Consider the following 15059-nt stretch of genomic DNA (forward strand, 5'->3'; position numbering starts at 1 on the left):
CTGCCCTCTTTTGTATCTGGGCAGTCTAGTATAGCTCCTGCAGCTTTAACTGTTGTGATAAAGAGGGAATTTCACCAGGCCATGTGGTCACCCTAGGTTTGTATGTCTGAATTCTGAAAACCGAATTCTGAAAAACATCTGAAAACTGCTCCTTTTAACACTGTCTCTGTTGTAATGCTCTGATTTATTATTTTACATGTTTTTTTATTGGTTTCATATTGTATTATATAACCACTTAGAGATTTTTTAAGATATTAAGCAATATAAAAGTCATATAAATAAATTTCCCTGTGGGAGAAACTGATTTTTTTAATTTACCAAATATTTCAGGACCACTTTCTAGCACTTCCTTCACCAGCTATTTAGGTGCAATAGCTAAATGACACCTCCAGTATATCTTTAATTACCAGAGGTGAGAGATAAATGCCTTCCTTGTATCTTTCCAGTGGCACCTGGTTTGCCCATTAAACAGAATGGTAAAACTAAGTAGCATCTTGTCTCATTCACAAAGAACATTCTCATTTTCCATTCAGCTTGGTTTTGCCCCAAATACGGCTACTTTCATTTTCAAACCACTCCAGTGTTACTCCTAATTTTTACACAAAACTTTTTTAAAAAAAACACCATCAAGAAAGAGAGCAGGCATATATTAGGGTGACCATATGAAAAGGAGGACAGGGCTCCTGTATCTTTAACAGTTGCATAAAAAAGGGAATTTCAGCAGGTGTCATTTGTATGCATGCAGCACCTGGTGAAATTCCCTCTTCATCACCACAGTTAAAGCTGCAGGAGCTATACTAGAGTGACCAGATTTAAAAGAGGGCAGGGCACCTGCAGCTTTAACTGTGGTGATGAAGAGGAAATTTCACCAGGTTCTCCGCATATACAAATGACACCTGCTGAAATTCCCTTTTCAATACAACTGTTAAAGATACAGGAGCCCTGTCCTCCTTTCCATATGGTCACCCTAGCCATGAGGGCCTCCTTTTCATGTGGTCACCCTAGCATATATGTGTGCATGCATGGATGCGCAGCTGAGAGAAACTAGCTTCACTACAGATAAAGATAAAGCTCAGCCCTCTAGCTAGGCAGGGCCTCATTCAGCAGGGCAAGATTCTGACTGGCTGATGTAACTCTGTTAACGTCATTTGAGTAGCTGTGGATTTAGTGTTGATTGCAACAGCTTAACTGGGATCAGAAGTCCCTTGCTCCTGGGGAATCCCTGAGAGGCTACTATGGCAACTTTGGAGCTGTTTGATGCCAAGTGAGCCAATATAAAAAGGGATACAGCTGAGCCATAAATTCAGCAACCTGCTTTCCCTTACAAAACAGCGCTGCTCCATTCCAATATTCTTCACCTGGGGCTCTTCCACACGTCGTTCTCGGGGCGCTTCCATCCGCCCCCAGTGCACCCCGAGAACGAGCGTGTAACTTGCCTGGTGAAGAGACAAGGAAGACACGTTCTCGCCGCCGCCGCCACCCAGCTTTCTCCGCGCCGGACAGGACGAATAGCTCGGCGGAAGAAGGCGGGGTGGAGAGCGGACCCGCCTTCTTCCGCCGAGCTATTCGTCCTGTCCGGCACGGAGGAAGCTGGGTGGTGGCGGCGGCGAGAACGTGTCTTCCTCGTCTCTTCACCAGGCAAGTTACACGCTCGTTCTCGGGGTGCACTGGGGGCGGATGGAAGCGCCCCGAGAACGACGTGTGGAAGGTCTAAAGAGAGTGAGGTCCAACTTGCACTTTACACAGCAGTCGTGTCTGACACGTGAATTGCAAAGTACCAATCCTCAGGTGTAAGAGGAATACATTTATTGAACTTTTTAAATGCTACAAAAATCCAATATGGGCACAAGCAACATACTTCTGCAGGGATACTTACATAAATACAATAGATATGCAAACCTGGGGATAAAACAAATATCTTATACTGTCTCTTTAAGGTATCCATCTGATTAATAAACATTTTGGATCTCTTTAAGATCAGACGATACGCTAAACCATGATGGTTAAACGTTCTGAGCTAAACGTTCTGGCTTAGCATGACGTGTGAACCATTCCTAACCATAGTGGCTACATAGCCATGGTTTAAATATGCTCACTAACCACTTGCTGCAAAAGGGTTAGCAGCCTAACCATGGCTTAAGCATGTTGGCTGAACAGGTCCAATATCTACTATGTAACATACAACTGCCTCTTTAAAAGACAAAAAAAAGTTTACAAATCAGTTAACTATTTTAAAGAGACAGTATCCCTTGAATAAGATATGTTTTATTTTGGTCCTCAGTTTAAGTATTGCTGAGTTTCTACTAGTATCCTTGAAGAAGATCAGGAGGAAAGGTGCATCCTGGAACTTCAGAAACTCAGTACATTAAATTTTGTCACATACATTGATTCCTCGCCACTGCCACCACTTTTTAATGCTACTTCATTTGTTGCACTGAGCACTATGAAGTATGTAGGAATATGAGCCAACAGTGTGATGTGGCTGCAAAAAAAGCAAATGCTATTTGGGGATGCATTAATAGAAGCATAGCTTCCAAATCGCATGAGGTACTAGTTCCCCTCTATTCGGCCCTGGTTAGGCCTCATCTAGAGTATTGCGTCCATTTCTGGGCTCCACACTTCAAGAAGGATGCAGACAAGCTGGAGTGTGTGCAGAGGAGGGCAACCAGGATGATCAGGGGTCTGGAAACAAAGCCCTATGAAGAGAGACTGAAAGAACTGGGCATGTTTTGCCTGGAGAAGAGAAGACTGAGGGGAGACATGATAGCACTCTTCAAATACTTGAAAGGTTGTCACACAGAGGAGGGCCAGGATCTCTTCTCAATCATCCCAGTGTGCAGGACACGGAGTAATGGACTCAAGTTCCAGGAAGCCAGATTCTGGCTGGACATCAGGAAAAAATTCCTGACTGTTAGAGCAGTACGACAATGGAACCAGTTACCTAGGGAGGTGGTGGGCTCTCCCACACTACAGGCCTTCAAGAGGCAGCTGGACAACCATCTGTCAGGTATGCTTTAGGGTGGATTTATGACACATTTATGTGCTCCTGCTCATGCATTCTGGAGGTGATACAGTCTCCTGAAAGAGTGTGCCATGCACTTTTTTTTTAAAAAAATGATTAAATCTGCACAGAGATTTTGCTTTTAAATCTGCGCAGAGAAGATTCTGCTCCAAAAGGAGGACTGTGTGACTTGTGAACCCAGCAACGTGATGAAGAGACCCACCATGGACTGTAGCTTTTGCAGTCCTGGGCAGGCGGCAAAGCTAGTATGTTTATTAAGCCCTTTGGGCCGCATTCTGCATGGTAGGTCACATGCTGTGCTGACATGCTTTTTCTTTAAAAAATAAAACAAAACTTTCTTTCTGGATGCTTACTAGGAAAAATACTACAGCGCTGTTATTGTGATGTTAACCATCATTCCACTGTCGTTATCGTTATTTATATAAGACTTTAGTGGACAAACGACGTTCACATGCATTGTCTCAGTATCCATAAAACCACTTTGTAAAGATAAGTCAATGTCAGTATTCCCGTGTTACAGATGGAGAGCTGAGGTCCAAAGAGAGTGACAACCAGAGCTTGGAACTATTGTGAGAAGCGGGTTTTGGACTGGGGACATTCTGGTTGAGAACATAAGATGAGCCCTACTAGATCAGACCAAAGTTTATCTAATCCAGCACTCCGTTTGCACAGTGGCCAACCAGATGTCTATGAGAAACTCACAAGCAGGACATAGAATCATAGAATAGCACAGTTGGAAGGGACCTACAAGGCCATCAAGTCCAACCCCCTGCTCAATGCGGAATCCACCCTAAAGCATCCCTGACAGATGGTTGTCCAGCTGCCTCTTGAATGCCTCTAGTGTGGGAGAGCCCACAACCTCCCTAGGTAACTGATTCCATTGTCGTACTGCTCTAACAGTCAGGAAGTTTTTCCTGATGTCCAGCTGGAATCTGGCTTCCTTTAACTTGAGCCCGTTATTCCGTGTCCTGCACTCTGTGAGGATCGAGAAGAGATCCTGGCCCTCCTTTGTGTGACAACCTTTCAAGTATTTGAAGAGTGCTATCATGTCTCCCCTCAATCTTCTCTTCTCCAGGCTAAACACGCCCAGTTCTTTCAGTCTCTCTTCATAGGGCTTTGTGCAACAGCCCTATGAAGTGCAACAGCCCACCCACCCCTGCTGTGTTCCTCAGCAACTGACGTACTGGCTGCGTTCAGACAACACAATAATCAACAGTGGGTTTAATAATCATCTCCATGGTTGATTATCAAAGGGGGACTCCCCACAGGACATGATTATAATCAAACGTGGTGAAGATTAATGCCAGCGTCAAGTTGACTATTAGTCAATGATGTGGTGGATTGAAACCTCACCCCCCCTCTCTCTCCCACCTCAGTCCTCCCACTGATATCCCATCAGCCATTGCAAGTTCTGCCAGCTGGACTAGAGCAGCAGACGCCGCTTTGGTCACTCTTGCCAGGGGACTCTGTAGTCGTCGAAAATAACCAACTGTTTGTGATGAAATAGCCAACGGTGCCCGACACATTAATCAACAGTTGTTCAAATAATCAACTCTGTACAGCGTTGGTTATTTGTGTCGGCTATATTGGCCGAATAACCAACCATGGCGTGAAGAAGTCCCGACAGATGACACAATAACGAACCATTCACTATTTAACCCACCATTGGTTATCGTGTCATCCAAACCCAGTCACTGCCTCTGACACTGGAGGTAATATATAGCCATCATTTATTTATTTATTTATTTATTTATTACATTTTTATACCGCCCAATAGCCGAAGCTCTCTGGGCGGTTCACAAAAATTAAAACCACAGTAAAACACCCAACAGTTTAAAACACAATTACGAAATACAGTATAAAAAGCGCAACCAGGATAAAACCACACAGCAAAGTTGATATAGGATTAAAATACAGAGTTAAAACAGTAAAATTTAAATTTAAGTTAAAATTAAGTGTTAAAATACTGAGTGAATAAAAAGGTCTTCAGCTGGCGACGAAAGCAGTACAGTGTAGGCGCCAAGCGGACCTCTCTGGGGAGCTCGTTCCACAACCGGGGTGCCACAGCGGAGAAAGCCCTCCTCCTAGTAGCCACCTGCCTCACTTCCTTTGGCAGGGGCTCACGGAGAAGGCCCCCTGTAGATGATCTTAAGGTCCGGGTAGGTACATATGGGAGGAGGCGTTCCTTCAGATAACCTGGCCCCAAACCGTTTAGGGCTTTAAATGTTAATACCAGCACTTTGAATTGGGCCCGGACCTGGACTGGCAGCCAATGAAGTTGTAAAAGGACTGGCGTAATGTGATCTCGCCGGCCAGTCCCTGTTAATAACCTTGCTGCCCTGTTTTGCACCAGTTGAAGTTTCCGGACCGTTTTCAAAGGCAGCCCCACGTATAACGCATTGCAGTAATCCAAACGAGAGGTTATCAGAGCATGGATAACTGTAGCTAAGCTATCTCTGTCCAGATAAGGGCGCAGCTGGTATATCAGCCTGAGCTGATAAAAGGTGCTCTTTGCCACTGAGTTCACCTGTGCCTCAAGTGACAGTTCTGGATCCAAGAGCACCCCCAAACTACGGACCCGATCCTTTAGGGGGAGTGCAACCCCGTCCAGGACAGGGCAAACATCACCTCGCCGGACAGAAGAACCACCCGCTAACAGTGCCTCCGTCTTGTCTGGATTGAGTTTCAGTTTATTAGCCCTCATCCAGTCCATTACCGTGCCCAGGCACTGGTTCAGAACAGCCACTGCCTCACCTGGGTTTGATGAAAAGGAAAGGTAGAGCTGGGTATCATCTGCATATTGATGACACCTCAGTCCACATCTCCGGATAACCTCCCCCAGCGGCTTCATGTATATGTTAAACAGCATAGGGGATAGGATAGAGCCCTGTGGAACCCCATGGCTTAGGTGCCACGGCACAGAGCAATAATCCCCCAGCACCACCTTCTGGAATCGGCCATCCAAGTAGGAGCGGAACCACTGCAACGCAGTACCTCCAACTCCCAGCTCAGACAACCTATCCAGAAGGATACCATGGTCGATGGTATCGAAGGCCGCTGAGAGGTCCAGGAGAACCAACAGGGTCGCACTCCCCCTGTCTCTCTCCCGACAGAGGTCATCCCACAGGGCGACCAAGGCAGTTTCCGTTCCAAAACCAGGCCTGAAGCCCGATTGAAATGGATCTAGATAATCCGTTTCATTCAAGAGTGCCTGGAGTTGTCCTGCAACCACCCGCTCAAGCACCTTGCCCAGGAAAGGGATATTAGCCACCGGCCTGTAGTTGTTAACATCTTCCGGGTCCAGATTAGGCTTCTTCAGGAGTGGTCTAATTACCGCCTCTTTTAAAGAGGCCGGCACCACTCCCTCTCTCAAGGAGGCATTTACAACCTCCTGGACCCAGCCGGCGATCCCCTCCTTATTTGATGTAATGAGCCATGAGGGGCAAGGGTCAAGCACACAGGTGGTCGACCGGACTTGGCCAAGCACCTTGTCCACATCCTCGGGCCTCAATAACTGAAACTCATCCAATAAAACTGAGCCGGACGGCGCTCTGAACACCTCTACTAGTGGAGCTGCATTAAGTGTGGTGTCCAATTCATGACGAATCTGAGCGACTTTATCTTCAAAGTGCCGTGCAAATTTGTCACAGCGTGCTACCGAGGGTTCCACCATCTCTCGCCCTGGTCCAGAGTGTAACAGGCCGCGAACCACCCGGAAAAGCTCCGCCGGACGACACTGAGAAGACGCAATGCTGGTGGAAAAGAACTGCCTCTTTGCCACCCTCACCGCCACAGAGTAGGCTCGATAGTGAGCTCTAACCCGTGTTCGATCAGACCCAGCACGAGTCTTCCTCCACCTGCGTTCTAGCCGTCTCCCCTCTTGCTTCATTGCCCTCAGCTCAGGTGTATACCAAGGAGCTGACCGGGCTCTGCTCAGAGGGAGAGGACGCTTGGGCGCGATCGTGTCAACCGCCCGAGTCATCTCTGCATTCCACAGAGCGACCTGGGCTTCGACAGGAGCACTGGCCATATCAGCAGGAAAATCCCCCAGAGCCCTCTGGAATCCATCAGAGTCCATTAGCCTCCGGGGGCGGACCATTTTAATAGGCCCCCCACCCTTGCAGAGGGGAAAGGCCGCCGAGAGTCTAAACCTCAGTAGGAAGTGATCTGACCATGACAAGGGGGTAGATGTTAGTTCCCCCACTTCCAGATCACCATCCTCCTGCCCAGTCGAGAAAACCAGATCAAGCGTGTGTCCCTTTGCATGTGTTGGGCCGATGACATGTTGAGACAGCCCCATGGTTGTCATGGCAGCCATGAAGTCCTGAGCCGCTCCAGAGACAGCAGCCTCGGCATGGAAGTTGAGATCCCCCAGAACCACCATCCTGGGGGTTCTCAACACCAGGTCCGAGACAACCTCCGTCAGCTCAGGCAGGGAGACTGTTGGGCAGCGGGGTGGACGGTACACCAGCAGAATCCCTAATCTGTCTCGAGTACCCAACACACAGTACAAACACTCAAGATCAGCACTCGACTGAACAGGAAGCCTAGAGAGGGAGATTGTATTCCTATAGACCACGGCAACCCCCCCTCCCCGGCCCTCGAGTCTGTGCTGGTGCTGCACCGAGTACCCAGGAGGGCAGAGCTGGGTGAGAGCAACCCCTCCCAGTTCCCCCACCCAGGTCTCAGTGATGCATACCAGGTCAGCCCCCTCATCCACAATCAGATCATGGATGAGAGAGATTTTGTTTTGGACTGACCTGGCATTCAGCAGCAGCACCACCAGACCCGAGAGCAAGCTGATAAGGCCGCCAGGAACCATCTGGTTGGGGGAAGGACTAGAAGAGGGGATAGCTGTAAGGAATCTGTCCCCTCTTCTCCTCATCTGGCCTCATCATGACTAGTAGCAATCGATAGCCTTATCCTTCATGAAATTATTTAAAGTCACCCAACTACATCTTGTGACAGTGAATTCCATTGTTTAGCTATGTGGGATGTGACAACGTCCTTTCTTTTATCTGTCCTGAAACTCCCACCATTAAGCTTCAGGGGATGGCCCTGGGTTTTTCTGCTCCCTCTCCGCTTTCTCCACACCATGCATAATTTCATACACCTCGATCACATCTCCCCTTCACATTTTTCTAACTTCAACAGCCCCAAATCTTTCATCTGAGGGGAATTACTCCAGCCCATTGATCACTTTCGCTGCCCGGGTAGTTCCTCTCAAAGGCACTGCTGACCTCACTAAAGGATATGTGTGTGTGTGTGTATCACTAGAGACAACACAGCAACCTTCACACCCTCATTTGAGTTACTCACAATCTTTCAGCCTAACTTCACAGGGTTGTTGCAAGGAAAAAGAATAAAAAGAATAAAATGGGAGAAACTCCACAATATCACTCAGAGGAAGACAAAATACTAAGTGTAATATATAAGAACAAGCGGGACATAGGAACATTGGAAGCTGCCTTATACTGAGTCAGACCATGGGTCCATCTAACCCAGTATTGTCGACACTGGCTGGCAGCAATGACTCTGCAGGGTTACAGGCAGGAGTTTTTCCAGCCCTACCTGGAGATGCCAGGGATCAAACCCAGGACCTTCTGCATGCAAATCAGGTGCTCTGACACAGAATGCCCTCCTTCAGGATACTCCATTCCACCTAGCTTCTAACCCTGGCTAATCCCAATCTTTGTTTATGGTGCCAACGCAAGTGATCTTGAAACCAGTGTTTATGTGTGGGTGAGTGAGCGAGTGAGTTTGCAAGCAAGAGGGGAGAGAGCCCAATTTTGTGATCCACTCCCAACCTTTAACCATAGCCAGAAACAGCCAGTTTATGTCTTCTCCAGAACCCAGTAGGGAAAGTATCTCCTTGTGCAGAATGGCGGCGTCCAGACCAGGAGGCCTGAATAAGGGGTTGTCACTGGTGCAGCGGTGATTAAAAGAGTGGATCACAGAGGTGGAAGTGGTTTTGTTGACAATCTAATCCAGGGATGGGCAACTTATAGTGTTCCAATGACCAATTTCCAGGTCCTGGACTTCCCCAGGGGCTGCACCTCCCACAATAGCAAAACATTGCTGGTTTACCACACAAATGTGGCAACAAACCACTACAGAAACCCGAAAGGGCGAAATGTAGCTTGAAAACAAGTTAAAATTGGCCTTTTTGAGTCTCTGTAGCGGTTTGTCTGCCCCCCTTTTCTTTTGCCGCTGCATTGCTGAATTTCAGCAGCATGGAGGTGGCGGCAGGAGGGCGTGACAGGATTTCCCCTTAAGGCCATGCAGGGTCACATGCACCCCCAAGTGACCTGTTGTCCAACCTTGTTCTATCCAACCCTCTGCTCAATGCAGGCTCTGCAATGCAGGAAGCATAAGAACATAAGAAGAGCCCTGATGGATCAGACCAAGGGTCCATCTAGTCCAGCACTCTGTTCACACAGTGGACAACCAGACCTCAGTCAGGGATGAACAAGCAGGACATGGTGCAACAGCACCCTCCCACCCATGTTCCCCAGCAACTGGTGCACACAGGCTTACTGCCTTGAATACTGGAGGTAGCACACAAACATCAGGGCTAGTAGCCATTGATAGCCTTTGCCTCCAGGAATTTATCCAACCCCCTTTTAAAGCCATCCAAATTGGTGGCCACCGCTACATCTTGTGGTAGTGAGTTCCATAATTTAACTATGTACTGTGTGCTACAGCAGTCCTGACAGATGGCCACTCAACTCCTCGTGAAATATTTCCAGTGAAGGAGAACTCACCAATTCCCGAGGCAAGTGGTTCTACTGCTGAACAGCCTTCACTGTGAAGAAGTTTCCCTAGTATTTAGCCGGAACCTGCTTCCCTCGCAACTTCCACCCCTTGGTTCTCATCCTGCCCTGTGGAGAAACCAAGAACAATTCTGCTCCATCTTCTGCATGATAGTCTTTCAGGTATTTGAAGGCCGCTATAACAACTTCCCTTAACCTTCTCTTCCTCAAGCTAAACATGCCCAGCCATTTCAATCCTTCCTCATAGGACTTGGTTTCCCTCACCTGCCTCATCACTGCTCTCCGGACATGCTCCAGTTTGCCAATGTCCTTCTAAAAAATGGACTGGACGCACCACTCCAAATGCAGAACTGGACGCACCACTCCAAATGCAGCCTGACTATTGCACAATAGAGCGGAACTATTACTTCCTGTAACCCTAAACCGTGAGTTGGTTCAAATCTCAGATCAGCTTATAAAGCCACAAGGTGTCCCTCTCTTAGCCTCAGTTTCCTCACCATTAAACTGCAATATTGACAATAACACAAGCCTAACTTACCTTACAGAGGTACTGTAAGAATCACAGATATTAACAGCCCGGTTCAGATGTAGCAAAACAACAACAACACACCTACATTTTCCTGTTACTTGAAAAAGTCACAGCAAGCCTTAGGTTTACATGCTCCCCCGCCTTCACATGTCCACTGTCACATGTCAGGAGGACCACATTGGAAGCCTCTGTCTCTGGATTTCAACATCGAAACGTGGGGAGGTGTTGTTTGGTTTCAAAGTAGTGTTAGTGAGAACAAGCCAGGATCTAAAGCCAGTTTGATCCTGGCTTCTTCGCTACACATGCATCCATGGCAGGGGAGGCTTTCTATAAAGGATCTTCAAGTATCAATAGAAATAGGTAAGCTCTCTTGGGAGAGAGTTCCATAAAGTATAGGCTGCACAACAGAGCAGGCTAGTCCTGCTCTAATCTCCCAGATATTTTCACTATATATTGCTTTTTCTTTTCTTTTCTCTTCTGGAATGGTGCTGCCTTCCCTGCTCTTACGTTTTAGAGAAATCATTCACAATTTCTATAGCACTTTTACAGCACAAACCGATCCTGTCTCATCAGTCCTCATAATAACCATGTAAGGTAGATTAGGCTGAGAAATTGGCTGGCTGAAGGATATCCAGTCGGCTTTATGCCCAAGTACGGAGCTGAACCCTCTGGTCTTCATGGCCTCTAAAAGACTTTTCCCCCCAACAGAACCAGGTCATGACATCCCCCCCTCTCGAATCTGATTCACCAAACAAATTCTTTATGCATGTTTTACGATGGCCCACTGAATAAATGTCATTAATGCAAAGTTATTTGCCCAAACAAGTTTCTAGTTCTCACTGAGAGTAAATGAATATAGAGGCAGGAAATATAAACTGTGTGCTGGTGCTAGGATACAGTATGCATCATTAGTATATCCAAGTTCCATTCATTTTCTTAGCATAACTCCAATTGGCCCACTACAAGAACTTGGATTATGTTAGGGAAGTGCGTGGAAACAACATCAGCAGTCTGCATTTCTGATCCAGTCACCTGCCGTTCAAATCTCCCTACCCACAGGCCTCCTAAGAAACGCCAATATCCCCATCTCAGCTACCAGGCATTTCAGCGCCTTTTGGAAAAGCACAAACCTGACACCGCTTCCATAAGCATTTCTGAAATGCAGTGAATAAAAACCAGCAACTGCTCATTGGCAAACGGCTGACGTTTCTGCAAAATGCAAAGACTGTTTTCTCTGAACCAAGCTAGAGGGAGGGGAGGAGGGAGGCAGAGAATGGGGGAGGAGGGGGGTGGAAAGAGAGAGAGAGAGAGAGAGAGAGAGAGAGAGAGAGAGAAAGCTGGTTGCTTCGCTCTCTCTGATCTCCAGCTACTCCCCGCTGCAATCTGTTCTGTCCTTAACACTGCAGCAGCTTCCACTGTCAGCCCATGTGCAGAAAGCTGTTATGTGGCGGAAGCAAGGAACAGGAGGTCCACTCCCCACCTCCCTCTCTGGCCTCTGGAAACATTTATCCTTCCCCATGACTAAGGATGACAGGAAAGATTACACATGACTGCTGTTGGAAGACAAGAGAGTGAAGGGCTGCAGAGAATAAATTCAACCTGGAGTACCAGGCTAAGAACTATAGCCGAAAAATGGACCGCACCCAAATCCGCCTGAGAGCTGATCCAGCCTAGGATGGCTCTCCACCATCACTGCAGGAAGGATGGAGAATCGTAAGGCTGCAATCCACTGCTCACGTACCAAGGGGGTAAGCACCACTGAAACCAACAGGGCCTGAGTAAACATGCATGCGATTGCATGTCACACAGAGTCTTACCAGCCCCAGGCGATGGAGACCCTGGATTTTGTTATCATCTCCCCACCCCATTTCCTCTGGGTAAAAAGGTAGTATGGATTAAGTAAGGAGAGTCAAGGATTTGAGGAGATCAAGAATTAAACAGAAAATGAGGACAGCGGCATCAAATGCAATCCAAAGCCAATTATTTCATAGAATTTACCAGCTTTTTAAAAAAAACCTACCTATATCAGAAAACAAACAAACTGGAATATGGTCTAAATCACGTTGAACGGTCAACTAACAGAGTCCTTGTGTAAGCGTCTACACATCGTTGCACTGACACACAGATATAACAAGCCCCCTTGGATCTGTTAAAACCCCAGCATATTTAAGATCCAGATAATCAAAGATCTGTATTCTAATAACCCCGACACACCTGTGTATCTATAAATGCAGAACATGGCTATCTGGCTATAACGCCCTGGGCACTCGTACCATGTCCCAAACTGGCCATTACTCTTCGTTTCAGCAACGCAATCCTGAAACATTCTAAATTTAGCAAAAATGCACCAAACCCACCACCTCTTGAACTGAACGAAACAACCAAAACAAGCGTGTGCAGAATCAGACAGAAAAACCTGCGTAAAGCAGCGAGGGCCATTGGGGAAAGCTAAAAGGATTACAATAGCCTCTGAACAATTAATCCTATATTACCCAGAGGAGGAGGGCGGGGGAGGGAGATGACCTCAAGATACATCATTGATGGAGGAGGGTTGAGAGAATAGACCCTGGGCAGTTATGACGCTGGAGGACTTTTGCAGGATGGCAGATTCATCCCTTCCTTTAAAAAAAAGAAAAGAATATGCAATTGCATAATAAGCACTCAAATAAATCACACACATGCTTTCAAGGACTTTTAAGTAATGGCTTGGTTTTTAAAAAAAATATTTTTTTTTTTTTAAAGAGAGTATCTGAGTGCTTTTGCTACAGCGTGCGTGAAAATTACAACTACGAGTAACATCCTTTCTCTTCTTCTCCCCGCCCAGGTCCTGACAAGGGAACATCCCTGTGTGTGTGTGTCGGAGAGATTATGTCGGAATGATGCATTTTGAAAAGAGACGAGAGCCATGCCACGGAGCCCAGTTTGCAAATCGGCGGACGGGTTTCTTCTGTGCCATCAACCGCATTGGGCGAAAAGCGAAAAAGAGGGGAGAGAAAAAGATGGGGAGTAAGGGGGGGAGGAGGGGAGGGGGAGTCGAGTCTAGACAACATGCAATCGACACGCACACATCCACGCAAGGGGTGGGGGAGAGAGAGGAATCACATGGGAGCTATTAAAAAAAATGAAAGCAAAATAAACTCCGTTCCAGGCTCGGCCTATGGAAAGGCAGGAGGCGGTGGGGATGGGGGAAGCAGGAAGAAGCGCCTTCCTAGTTCTTTATTCCTTTTAACGCTCCGTTGCTGCTGTCTGGATTTAAAAAAAAAAAACCTTTGCAAGTTTTGCCTCCCCAGCAGAGACACCGAGTGCGGCGATTGCAAAACAAAGGGAATCGCCGCGCGCACCACCCCGCCTCGCTACGCCAGCGTTACGAGAGGGTGACATGCAGCAGCCACAACAACAGGAGAGAGACCACAATCCGCCCCACTTCCCCGCCTCGGCGATCTTACCACGGGGCGGGGGTGGGGAGAAACCATCACCTGGGATCCGAGAGACCCAGCGGGCAAAACGCAAGGCAGCTGGATCGCAGCCTTGATCAAATGCGTAAAGGCGACCTTTGAAAGAAATCAGCCTCCCAAGAATCACAGCCAGCTTAAGCCTAGATGGGATAGTGCCCTGTGTTTCCCAACCACCTACCCACCCCGTTTTCCAATGCCTCCAGATTGGAGAGGGATTTAAAATAATAAATAATAATAATATTAGCAACAACGATCATGGTGCTTGGAATCGAGACCCGGGGAACACCGGCGCAAACGGATGCCCACAAAAGCGCGCGCGCGCGTACGCACGCAGCACCCCAAGCGCAACGCAAGAGCTCCAGAGATGCTTACCTTGCCGGAGAACCGAAGCTGGGCTGGAGGAGAGGAAGAGGATGGCCAGAATCCGGGGAGGGAGGGAGGAGGAAGGGGAAAAGGGGGGATCCGGGGTCAGATGCCTGCTTGGGGGTGCATGAGTGCCAATGGAGGGCAGGAGGGAGAAGAAGGGGGGGACCGTAGCAGCTTTATTCTTTTTATTTTCTTCCTGATCTATTTTCCAGCCCGGCCAGCGGCACCGCTCAGGCAGAAACCGGGCTCCTCTGACACAGGCAAAGAGAATGCAGGAATGTGACGTTCCCGGCTCCTCCCGAGAAGCCACGTGCATAGACTTTAAAAAGAAAGGGACGCGCTAAGTGTTCTGGGAAATGTAGTTCCTCTCCAGACACGGGAAGGCGGGCGGGGATGTGGAGAGGGAAGCGCACAGGCCAGGCTTGCTTGTCCTGGAGGCGGCCATGGGTTGGATTTGTTAGATGTGACACACACACACACATCCTCTTCTCCAGCCCTGTGATTGTCTCCCGTTGTTTAAAGCCGGCCAAGCTTTTGGCAAGGTATTATATCTCAATGCCCTGTTCTTTTCCCCCCGTTCTTTTTTATTGAGAGGGAGAGAGAGAGAAAATAGTGGTCTACCTTTCAGGGCTGTTGTGAGGACCCACAAGCATTGCAAAGCTATTGTAAGGCTGCAGTCCTGTATATTCTTTCTTAAGAGTAATCCCATTGAAATCAGTGGGTTTTACTTCCAAGAAAGCATCCATAGGTTTGGGCTGTAAGAGTGATATATAGAATCATAGAATAGTAGAGTTGGAAGGGGCCTATAAGGCCATTGAGTCCAACCCCCTGCTCAATGCAGGAATCCACCCTAAAGCATACCTGATAGATGGTTGTCCAGCTGCCTCTTGAAGGCCTCTAGGGTGGGAGAGCCC

At 47.8% G+C, this 15059-nt stretch overlaps 1 protein-coding gene across 4 annotated transcripts in view; it reads right to left on the reverse strand.

The window, feature by feature from the left end:
* CTIF (cap binding complex dependent translation initiation factor) overlaps positions 1-14214 on the reverse strand; it is a 202176-nt gene extending 187962 nt beyond the window's left edge. For all 4 annotated transcript variants that reach the window (XM_063128269.1, XM_063128268.1, XM_063128267.1 and 1 more), the window contains exon 1: positions 14152-14214. The gene's annotated coding sequence lies outside the window, so the exon portion shown is untranslated. The remainder of the gene's footprint in view (positions 1-14151) is intronic.
* Positions 14215-15059: the final 845 nt, after the last annotated feature.

Source organism: Elgaria multicarinata, chromosome 6 (assembly GCF_023053635.1).
Source record: "Elgaria multicarinata webbii isolate HBS135686 ecotype San Diego chromosome 6, rElgMul1.1.pri, whole genome shotgun sequence".
In the NCBI taxonomy this organism is placed as follows: Eukaryota; Metazoa; Chordata; class Lepidosauria; order Squamata; family Anguidae; genus Elgaria; species Elgaria multicarinata.